Source organism: Eptatretus burgeri, chromosome 4, assembly GCF_056783735.1.
Source record: "Eptatretus burgeri isolate ZD-2024b chromosome 4, Ebu_testis_v1, whole genome shotgun sequence".
In the NCBI taxonomy this organism is placed as follows: Eukaryota; Metazoa; Chordata; class Myxini; order Myxiniformes; family Myxinidae; genus Eptatretus; species Eptatretus burgeri.
This window is the reverse complement of record NC_140964.1, coordinates 74,598,451-74,610,557: the sequence shown is the minus strand read 5'-3', so window position 1 is coordinate 74,610,557 and position 12,107 is coordinate 74,598,451. Positions and strand designations below refer to the sequence as shown.

The following is a 12,107-nucleotide window of genomic DNA, read 5'->3' as shown; positions in this document are numbered from 1 at the left end:
GAGTGCGAGTCCGAAAGCTTTGATCATGATTATATTTTTATCGAAATGCATCTTTAAATTGATTACATACTTTTGAACATTGTGGAACACAAATCGCCTTTTTGTGACTTTGAAAACCCTTCCGTTTCGCAGTACTTGTACAAAATATTGCAGTATTTTACATCGTCACGACCAATGAAATTTGCCGCCCGCAGGCCCCGCCTACATCGTCACGACCAATGAAATTTGCCGCCCGCAGGCCCCGCCTACATCGTCACGACCAATGAAATTTGCCGCCCGCAGGCCCCGCCTACATCGTCACGACCAATGAAATTTCCCGCCCGCGGCCTCGTTTCTCTCCACTGCATGGGGTAAGAGGGTTCGGGCGTTCTTTGAAGTCTCGTTTTTTTGCAGCTGCTGTTTTCATCAAGTTTATTTTGAATACAAAGTGGACACGGAAGGCCTTTGCATTTTGAGATGCTTTCTCGTTTATATTTTAGTTGATGGTGTGAATTTACTAGTTTTGATGCAGTTACTTATTGGTTGACGTGTCAGAGTTCTGCCATTTTGTGCCCCATTTTTACTTGTCCAATCGCTCTGAGTCACGTGTTCCAGCGCGTAGCTGCTATTGGCCCTCGCCCCCCCCGCCCACACGGGTGATGACGTCCGTCAGTTGCTTAGCAACAAGCAGACGAAAACGAACTCTGTGGACGGATTGAACATTTGAGCGCCGGAGACGGTGAGCGACAACAAGGGTTATTTCTGAAAAGCTAAGTATCTTTTCTGGATATATTTTAAAATAACAACACGGAAAGGAAAATGTTTTTACAGCCTTGGAATTTTAACGCTGTAAACTGGTTCATTCAATCAGGGAAATGTTCACATATATTTGACTATAATGCTGGAAAGCAGTGCACTGCTATTATTGTTTTCTCGCTATCCCGACGGTTTGACTCTGTCAATAGGAGGAGTTTTCAAACTCTTTTCTCCTCCTCATCCTCCTCGCATGTCAGTAACCAATCACAGCTCGAGCCCTTCAGAGCTCCTGTCAATCATAGTTAGGTCACGCCCAGGCACGTGGTCGGTCCGTCTTCACCGTTTAAAATTTAAATTAAACAGTCACGCACGAAGGACGTGTCTGTCTTCGTTAAGATATGCATAGATTTGTGTTTCTGTCATCTTAAACTGCAACGTCACCTTACATTGTGTCGTCAAGCTGACAGGAATTTGTGTCGACATTGATTTTATCGAAGAAATCGACGTCATGACGTACAAGAAGGGGTGGGGGTCGCGCATAGTCGCCATCTTGTTTTTCTCCAAATTGATTGATTGTGAAGTTGAATGAGTGACGTGCATTGAAGGAATCTTGTACTGATGTGATTTTATGTGACAAGGGAGTCAAAAAGAGGTTCGAGTGTCCGTCAAAATACTGGTCAAGAAGAGGAACTTCCCCAAAAAAGAGGTTTCAAGACGTGGAACGTGGGTCTGAAAGATGTCGATCATTTGGAACGACAGAGTAAAGAATGGTCAAGTGAGATGCGTGGCTGGACAGCAAACCAGGTGTTGCGGCCATTCATAACAAGCTCAAATGAGCTCAGATCCTCGTCCTCTTAATGACGTCATAAAAACGAATATGACGTCATTGTGATGTATCAGGTGTGCGATAAATTATCTGTGATAATGCCCAGCTTTATTCCCGCAAACAAAATTCAAACAGCTTGCCTAGTTTCGGAGATAATGGTTTCGGCGATTTCCATTAGCAGCGATATTATGATGTCAATTTTTTTTTCTCAGAAGGATTTCCAAAATCGGAGATGGTTACTGCCTGCGCGCGGGCTTTCTGCATATACATGGCAAGTTTCACGAAGATCCGATGAAAACATTGGGTTGTGAAACCAAAAATGTCAAAAAATAGGAATGACGTCATAAAAAATTGATATGACGACATAGTGAGCTATCATATGTGCGGTAATTCATCTCTGCTAATGCCCTGTTCGATTCCCACAAACAGAATTCAAAAAGCTTGCCTAGTTTCGGAGATAATTTTTTAGGCGATTTCCATTAGCGGAGATATTTTGACGTCATAACTTTTTTTTATGGGGATGAATTTTCAAAATCGGAGATGGTTACTGTCTGCACAGGGTATTTTTACATATATATGCCAAGTCTCAGGAAGTTTTGATGAAAACTGTAGGCTGTGAAACAAAAAAGTCCACAAGAAGAAGATGAAGAACAACGACGTGAGTCAGACTTGAGATCCTCCACGAGGATCTAAAAATGCTTTACTTCCCGCACTGAAGCCCCTCATTTGATTGATGCTTGCGACTCCACACCCAGGGTGCACACGATCTGCCAGTAACCCTCTTGTTAATCTCCCAAAATTTGTGATCACTGCTCACCTACTCATTTGTTCCTCTTTTTATCTCACCTGTGAAACCAAACATTCCCAAGCATTCCCCTTTTCCAGGTTATTGTGATTGCTACCCCCCCCTTCTCCCTCACCTCTTTTGTTCGGTTTCGGTTGGTTTGTTCGTTTTATGTTTCATCCCTGCTTTTTCCCCTTGCTCTTCTCTTCTTGCTGTGCTTCATTCAGCTTGTGTGCAGCTTGTTCACACCATTTTATTCTCCCAATATTCTGCTTTCGCTATTCCATGATCCTCGACCATGTATCCAAAAAAAAAAATCAGCAGGATTTGTAAATTGGACAGCAGTCTTGCACCAGTAAACAGAATCACCACAATATTGTATGGAAGATGATTTAAAACCAACTTCCACACAACTTCAATCTTCAATCATGACAACAAGCAAGCTCATTATAATGTACAGTATAAGTCCTCCAGCGTGTGTGTGTGTTTTCCTTTCCTCTGTCCTCTGTCTTCTCTCTTTCTCTCTCTGTCTCCTCTCTTTCTCTCTTTCTTTCTGTCTTCTCTCTCTCTCTCTCTCCTTCTCTCTCTTTCTCTCTTTCTTTCTGTCTTCTCTCTCTCTCTCTCCTTCTCTCTCTCTCTCTCTCCTTCTCTCTCTCTCTCTCCTTCTCTCTCTCTCTCTCTCCTTCTCTCTCTTTCTCTGTTTCTTTCTGTCTTCTCTCTGTCTCTCTCCTTCTCTCTCTCTCTCTCTCCTTCTCTCTCTCTCTCTCCTTCTCTCTCTTTCTCTTTCTTTCTGTCTTCTCTCTCTTCTCTCTTTCTCTCCTTCTCTCTTTCTCTCCTTCTCTCTGTCTTCTCCTCTCTTTCTTTCTGTCTTCTCTCTCTCCTTCTCTCTTCTCTCTTTCTCTGTCTTCTGTCTTCTCTCTGTCTTCTCTCCTGGAGGTGATGGATTCCAAAACTCTCCATGTTATTGGCATATCTTAGCAAGAGGCTGGGTCAAAAAGTCTTCCTGCCAACGACAAGCAGATTGGTGAACTGTTTTCCATCACTTCACTTTTTGTCCCACTCACCTCGTCCTCTTTTTTTCCCTCCATCCTCACCCGTCGCACACATTCCAAAACACCACATCAGCTTACATTACCCATTTCTAAGCTGAACGCGCCGCTCCTTCCGTAATTTCTCTACTCTCTCTTGTCTGTGAAACCGACTAGCTATCTTGTCTCGTGCTCCTCTGTCCAGTCCTTCACGAGTAGTGCCCATTTTTACCTCATGCTTGAGCTCAAAATTTAAAACGTGTACTGTACTTTGAGAAGATTTTGAAGGAGTGAAATTGCAAAATCGATGGGAAGATGATGCAAGGGCAATTTGTGAAACATTTAAGGAGGTATTGGGTGCAATGAAAAAAACAAAAAACACTTTTAATTGGAGTTGAAGAAGGCAGCTTGGCTGGGTCAGGAAGTCTCTTATCTGTTAATAGGCTGAGTTGGGAAATCTTCACAACTCTGTTCTCCTCACTTATGTACTTCTCCTGTCCTTGACTTCCCTTCTATCCATTCTACAGTCAGTCCACTACCCTACCCTGCCCTGACCTTGTATTATGAAGCTGAATGCATAAAAGATGGGACAATCAACCAAACAATAGGATCTGGTTTTATCAGAGAAGCAAATGGCATTGGCCTATTTGCTGTTTCCACATGTGTGTTTACTGCTCATGATGTTGGGGTCCAAAGTTCAAACCCCAAATGCTATGTGGCTTTGTCCCTCCTTTCCTCATGCCCTTGTGATCAAGGAAACATTTAGTGATGTCCTGACCTTGTCGGCAATGTATGCGGAAGCTTCACCAACCTTAAACCAGAAGAAAAACGAAAATGCAAGAGGAAGTTTCAGATGACCACAGAAGGGGTTTTGGAAGATGCTGCACATGACCACCTGACAAAGCTATTCACCAGCGGTGTTAAAATAAATTGCTCATGGGTGTAATGGCATAGCTGGGAAGCATTTAATGGTTCCTTCATGTAATGGAGACTAAAAATAAAATTCTAAGCCTGTGAGGAAAACGGTGAATTTGGATTCCACCGAATCAAATAAACCTATAACCCTGTGAGTTGGAACATCACTAATGACATCACTGTTGATATTTTTAAAATAATGCTTGTTCATGATATAGTCAAACCTTCAGCAATTCACTTTCAGATCCCCCAACGGACACTCAAGAACATTTCATACCATTTGAGCGTCACAAAGAGAAAGCGCAAACTCATTTATTGAAACATCACAATTTTGTCATCTTTTGTATATACACACTGGGAGAATCGTCGAGCTGTGCACAGCAATGACACGCCCAACAAACTGTTCTGCTAATTTTAACATCATAAAGAGGACATTCAAGAACACAACGGGTGTTCAAAAATATTTTGGAACGAAATACCCACAATCCTCTGGAGGTTTCTGAACTTGCTGCCCTTTGTCACTCAGCTCCTCCATGAGCCTTGTAGAGAAAACAAATATGCAACAAAAGCCCACTTTTGTTCATTATGTTAGAACTTCCTCACTATAATTCACGGACCGGTGTTTGTGGGTTTGTTTGTCAGGATATTCCTACAGTTCTGGGCCAATTATATCCAGACTTGCTACATAGGATCACCATGATCCCAATTAATTAATGTATTGTGGTGTTTTTATCTTTGCCGGTGGTCTTGGGTGAGGGGTGAGGGGTGAGGGGAAGGACACAAATTCTCTATGTAAATGTGTATCATGTAGCGCCGCCTCCAGGTGGAAGAGGACATTACAAGTCACCATTTACAGTCCAGTATTCCTGTCCCTAAATTTTTCAGTGCAGTGAGGTGTTTTGAATTATAAGCAATAGGTATGTTTTTGCTTCATGCATGTCACCTGGGTTTTTTTGTTTTGTTTCCAACATAGAGCTGTCAGTTTGCCTATTGTTACGACCGAGCCCTTGGGTAGAGGGCTCAGGGTACTCCCTATTGCTCCGGAGGTCCTGATTGACGTTCTCGGGAGACCAATACGTACCCCGTGTGCGGTTGCTCTGTGTGAGCAGTCAGATGTGACCGAGCGACGTTAACATCCTAATGCTGATGCCAATTCACACACCCCACTCTTCAACACAGTATCGTATGCAATACAAAATTCAAAACAGATAAATAAATGCAAATGTTTTACTCGGGACACGAAACACAGGGTACACCACCAAGCAATGAATAGACCATGTTACAAAAAAGGAACATAATAAAATATATTCAGCGATTAATAATTAAAATATTAAAGGACAAACAGGCGTCAAGACAAAATGGATAAGACAGACAATTCCATAGCCCACCGAGTATCCCATCTAATCCCAAGGGTGGGGGGGGGGAAGCAAAATTACAAAAGAATATTTGCCACGATATAAAAAAATAATGTAAAGGAGAAAGGTGGGGGGAGGGGGGAAGAAGAAGAAGAAGAATTCAGGCATGGCGTGCTCCACAATTACCTCGAGGAGAGGAAGTCTGCGAGCCATGAGTGGAGATGTCCTTGGATACCATAGGAAAAGAGTTTAGTGAGCAGGGCAGGGTGCCAGACCGTGTCAAAAGCACACAATATGTCGAGGGAGATGGCTCTGATTTCATGTCTGGCATTGAAAATCTCCATCCATTGTTGGGAGAGCAGAAGCAGCATATCCAGGGAAGAGTGACCTGATCTGAATCCGAATTGATCTGAAATCAAGCCATTGGAGAAGAGGAAGGATTTAATGTCTGAAGCAATGATTGATTCCATGACTTTGCTGATGATTGGGAGAAGGCTGATTGGTCTGCAGTTACTTTATCAGGATAAAAACAAATTATGCTTCACATACAATTTTGGAAGTGAGTATCCATGAAATAATAAAGAAAGTACTGAATCGAATTTACAAAAAAAGAATCTGATGTGTGACCATTAATCTGTATAATGAATGCTGAACTCTCCTCTTTTTCCCAACATGACTTTCCAAAGACAGAAGAGTGAATAGATGGGACAACGCTATACGCGTCCGCTTGTACAGTGTGTGAGACGGTAAGGAACCCTAACCACAACTCTGTACCATTTCTCTTTCATGCTGGCTTGGAAAAACTCCCCCAAGTTCTCCTGGAAAACATGAAAAAGGTTTTCCACATGATCCAATTTAAAATTATTCTCTCCTCTTTGCAACGTCTTTGGTTCATCGCAAAAGTAAATTGCTAGTGAGATAATCCACATGGCAGCCATATTTAGTGATGCTGCAGCACATAAAGCTTGTTTTATCAGAGCGAGTGGGCTTCTGGGTTAATTTGTTTAGTACCAGTCAAGCGTTGTCATGCCAACGTGACGTCCCACTTCAGAGCTCCATACCCCATAATCTGTTGAATGCCATTTACACATGTGCAGAGTGAGAAACTCTGCGGTAAAACTGTCTGCCGTAAAGTTTGTCGTACCTTACAATACACGTGGCCTTTAATCCACAACAAAATATGTAACTTACAGCGGAAAAGGGCTCAGAATGGTCTGCTGATGCTTTCGTTGAGGTTCACAGGGGGTCATACCGGTTATTGAAAAGGGCATTCTAAACTCACCTTTCCATATATTAACATATGCGTGTATTGTTCAAGCAAATCGTGCAGTACCTTCGGTACTATCAATGTGATCTTGTACTCCTGTACTAAATCGTGCTTATGTAAATAGATGTGATCATGTGACCACTTTATTACGCCTCTATTTATTACATTTACACAGGGTAGGGAGGGAAGAAATTGGAAATGCCAACACTGAGTAAAAGAACAGAAGGGAAGAGAATAGGAATGGAGGTATCTCTCTAATGTGTACGTGCAGGTAATGGAGCAAATTGAGGAAAATAAGATAATGTATCATGATGAGAGAACGAAAGGAGCTGAGCAGAGTTTTGGAGAGAAGGGAAGGAAGATTGGAAGGATATAAGAGTATGGGGGTAGAATAGAATGAAAGGAGAGAGGGCAAAGAAAAATTCTGCCAGGTTGGTATACAAAATAAATAGATGACTTCAAAAGTGAAGGACAACAGCATAGCAGAATGTCTGAGTGAAGACATAAGGGATGGGGATATTGGACGGGATATTAACGGAATTTGGGAAGAGACTTGTTTTGTGGAGTAGGGTAGTAGAGGGATGTTATGGGGAAAAAATGACCACCCATTCAAATGTGTATACAATGATAGGCTTGTGGTGATTATGCCTTTCAATATGCTGGTTCGGATGATTATGATACTTCAACCAAAACAAAAGAAATCTCACTTCCATTTAAAATACAATGACGTGTTGTAAATGAAGTCCGGCTGATGATTTACTCCTTCGTCGTCTCTCCAGCAGTTGGTTTCGAAGGAAGGATTTCTTGGTGTTGGGCCGCTGCAGCTTTAAAATGGCGTCGAAGATGGCAAGCAGAAGAGACTCGTTCGTTGTCGTCGTCGTCCTTTCGTCAAACAAACAAAATCCACTTCGCTCAATAGTCTTGGTAATGTTGACCAAAAGTCACTATTAAATATTGACGTGTTTAGTGACTTGGGCATAGGAATGAGAAAATTCTTGTAAGTAAAGGTGCACAAGCTTCTAACATGTTATGATGACAAGCTCTCGTTTGCACTGGCCTTCCAGCATCCCCCTGCATTTATTGGCTCTCTGGAAAGTTGCAACTGATTGGCTACGGAAATTCACGTGCTTGCTTTATTAGAAGTATTCGCAAAATAAAAAATAATTAATGAATTGATGAGTAAAGAAAAATTAATGAGCCACTACCGGCTTATAAACTTCTATGGAAAGAAGTCATCATTTAAAAGCCATACCTTTTATTCTCAAGTGTTTTCCTGAACTACCTAGATTTAAAAAGATGCTAGAATACATCACTAAAGTATAACATCGGAAGATTGCTAAAACGCCAATTTGTTGTTGTTCTTCTTCTTCCCCTCTCAAAACAAGGTAAAACTGTAGCCCAACCAACCTCAATAACTGCTGAGGCCATGATGGTGATTCCAATGTGAGGAATTTACTTTTTCTCTGGGCTAGTGCACACAGCCCAAGATTCAATAATATTGTTACGAATTTGGGAATTTGATTGCGCACAACATTCAGGTTCCTTTAGTCAGTTATGCCGATAAGTGCATGTTCCCTAGATAGTTCACCTTCCATTGTTTAATGGGCAGAAATCGATTTGATGCGCTGTGATTTAATTTAATAGTAAGTGAGCGATCACAACACAAAGGAAGACGCCCCTCCCCCTCTTCTGCAAAGAGGAAGAAGGGCCCTCCCGTCCTGAATCACGGGATGAAAACAACTCCCTCCCACCCGTGGTTGAGCGGGGGATGGAGCACGAGAGCATGAGTCACGCCGGGAGCGGGGGAAGGGGCGGATAGGAATAAAAAAGGGATACTCTGCTTTGTTCGTGCTGGCTTTCAGTAGGCCTTCGGGTTCTGCTTGGCTTGGGTTAGGGAGGAGGCTTTTTGAAGGCTTTCTGCTTTGGCTTGGCTTTTAGCAGGCCTTTGGGTTCTGCTTGGTGAGGGTTGAGACTTTTGGTTCAGTGAGCTTCGGTTCTGCTTGGCGAGGTGGAGGCTTTTAGTAAGCTTTTTGCTTCGGCTTGGCTTTTCAGCAGACCTTCGGGTTCTGCTTGGTTCGTGTTGTGAGAGGCTTTGTTCATCGGAAGAGAGTTGAGCTGGTTGCTCGGCTCGGAGTTCTTGGTTCGTGTTGTGAGAGGCTTTGTTCATCGGAAGAGAGTTGAGCTGGTTGCTCGGCTCGGAGTTGTTGGTTCGTGTTGTGAGAGGCTTTGTTCATCGGAAGAGAGTTGAGCTGGTTGCTCGGCTGGCTCTTCTTAGTTCGTGGACCTCTTTGTTCTCCGCTTGGTTCCCGGCTTGGTGCGACTCATTGGCCTCATCTTGGAGGTGGTTATTCGAGATAGCGATGCATCGACGGGAAGGATCGGCGCCTCGTCTCACCAGCACGTGTTCGGAAGCGCGAGAGGATTCGCTGGAGCTCGGGAAGGATCGCGGCTCACGGGGATTGGATCCAGCTCGCTCTCACTGGAGCCCGGGTCCGAACGGCTTGAAGACCACACGAGGTGGAGAGGTTCGAGATAGGTTCTGGGTTTCAGCTCATCTGTCCCTCCGAGCTGGAGTTCGTTATTAAAGGCATCAGCCACCATTTCTTGGGTGTGTGTGTGTGCGTACGTTTGTCCGTGGGCCTGTCTAATAAGTAGGAAACTGTTAAGTGCCTGTGTTGTATTTGCTTCACATTGGAATAGAACTCGGCTGTAGGATTTTTTGCTCTTGTCTTTTTCCCCATCCCCCCATTCATTGCATTGCCTCTGTTCAAATAAATGTCCCCATTGTTAAATGTCACCCGCTCGTTGCGTCCCTTCCTCTCATTGACTGCCATGGAGCGTTTGGAATGTTAGCTGGTTTTTAACACCGATAAGATAATCGGGATAAGATAATCAGGTCCGACGGGACTTGGCGATATATAACCACTCGGCAATCGCATACGAAACGATCTGCGTAAAGCGGCTCATTTTCGTGCAGGTCCCGTTGAGGTGTAGATCCCTGGCATTTCTGTCTGCGCAAATAATTAGGTCGATCGATATTTCGGCGAATGACCCTGCAGCGCGTGGACAGAAGAGTTGACTGATCTATGGTGTTATAAAAACACCCGGAGCTGGGTTTCGGCGTTGATCCGGAAGCTACGATTGGATTGCTCGTTTGGTGGGCGCGTGTGGCCGCAATTGGGCTGAGGCGGTCGTCCGCACGCCGAACGGGCGATAATCCACAACAATATATATAAAACTTTAATTGTTTTACTCGGAAAAGAAATCGAATGTAAATGTGGACTCAACCAAACCAGGCCAGAATCGTGGGAGGGGGTAAGATGGACAGCACCATTCCAAAAGCGATGCATATCCAAACCATCCCACAAATCAAATGAAAAACTAATTAAAACGATTTAATAAAATATATTGATTTAATCCATAACAAAATAGAGAAAACATTTAGCTTTTCTTTTTTTTTTAAACAATAATCACATCGTTTCGCAAATGTGGTAATGCATATAGTGGTTTGAACCAAAAGCCAGGTTTGAGGGGAGGGGGGGAGGGGTAGGTCAGGTCAGGTATGGGAGCATGCACCAGAGCAGCGAGTCACTGCGTCCACTTTCCGCCAGTACTCCAGGGGCCTCCGTCTGGCCATCCCCCAGGCAGAGTCCGACCCCATCCACAACTCCTTGAGATGCTGATCAATCTGCTGCAACCACAAGGCATGTGGTTGGCCCATTGGCCTCCTCCACTCATGAGACTCCCTCACTGAGAGAATCTGGTGAGCAGGATCAGCGTCAGGAAAATGAGCCACATGGCCATACAGCCACAGCTGACGCTCACGGACTATGCAGGTAACAAATCTCATTTGAGTCTCTCTCAGCAACCGCTCGTTGGACAACAAGTCCGACCAGCAATAGCCAAGGATTCTCCGAAGAGACCTGGTACCAAAGGAATTAAGTCTCCGCCTCAGATCCCTGGTCAGAGTCCAAGTCTCACATCTATAGAGCAAGACTGGAAGCAAGGATCTGAAGACTCGGTCGGACTTTTGTCCTCCTGCACAGGTACCGGCAGTGCCACACCCCATGATCCAGTGAATCTCTGAATCCCCAGGCCCGACCCAGACGTCTATTGACCTCTGACTCACAGCCAGCAGAGACATAAATATCACTGCCAAGGTAAGTGAATCTCTCCACAACCTCAACATCCTCACCACAAACAGGGACAGACAGGACAGCAGCATCCAAGATGTCATTGAAAGCCTGGTTCTTAGTTTTGACCCAGGAAACCCGTAATCCCAGTGGCTCTGACGCCTCATTCAGCACATCGAGGGCCCCCAAAAGGATATCTAGAGTCTCCGCAAAGATGACTGCATCATCTGCGAAATCAAGGTCAGAGACCTTGACATTCCCAAATGATGCACCACAGCTTGAGCTCTCCAACATCCTCCCCAGAATCCAGTCCATACAAGTGCTGAAAAGTGTGGGGGCCAGTACACACCTCTGACGAACTCCAGTAACAACTGTAAATAAGTCAGAGATGGTACCACCACATCGTACAGCACGCTCAGTACCAGAGTAGTGTTCAGACATCAGATCGATCAGTTTTGGTGGCACCCCACGAAGACCAAGAATCCTCTCGAGGGCATCCCGATTCACTGAATCAAACGCTTTACAGCGATCAACATAAGCTGCAAGCAGCCCCTGCCAAAACTCTCATCTGCGTTCAGTGAGGACCCGAAGAGCAAGGATACGGTCAATCGTTGACCTCTTTGGTGTAAAGCCTCACTGCTCTGGATGCTGGTGCTCAAGCAGATGGTGGCGAACCCTATCAATAATTATCCGAGCAAAGACCTTGCCCGGCACTGAGAGCAGCGTCACCCCTCGGAAATTGTTTCAGTCTTGGCGATCACCCTTCCCTTTCCAGAGAGAGAGACAACAAGGCCCCTCTTCCAGTCAGTTGGGATGATGCCTGTGTTCCAGGCAGAGCACAGAACTGCATGCAACAACACGAGTGCAGCATTTCCACCAGCCTTGAGAAGTTCAGCATGGATGCCACAGATCCCTGGAGCTTTACCCCATTTCAACTGGTTCATCGCAGCCTGTGTTTCCACAAACGAAGTTGGACCACAGTTGATTGGACGGTCAGCAACAGTTATTGTAACACCCCTAATGTCCAACTCGATAGCTGGTGGATCAGCCTGGTGCAACCGCTC

General features: G+C 44.5%; 1 long non-coding RNA gene across 2 annotated transcripts; it reads left to right on the top strand.

Annotated features, from left to right (window-relative positions):
* LOC147028371 (uncharacterized) lies at positions 1 to 9,701 on the top strand. Of its 2 annotated transcripts, none has more exons than XR_015057543.1 (3): positions 1 to 350; positions 6,330 to 6,389; positions 7,693 to 9,701. It is a non-coding gene; the product is annotated as an uncharacterized LOC147028371 (long non-coding RNA). The 2 variants fall into 2 exon arrangements; XR_015057542.1 differs by lacking the exon at positions 1 to 350 and adding an exon at positions 361 to 718 and having other exon boundaries at positions 6,334 to 6,389.
* The last annotated feature ends 2,406 nt before the right edge of the window (positions 9,702 to 12,107 follow it).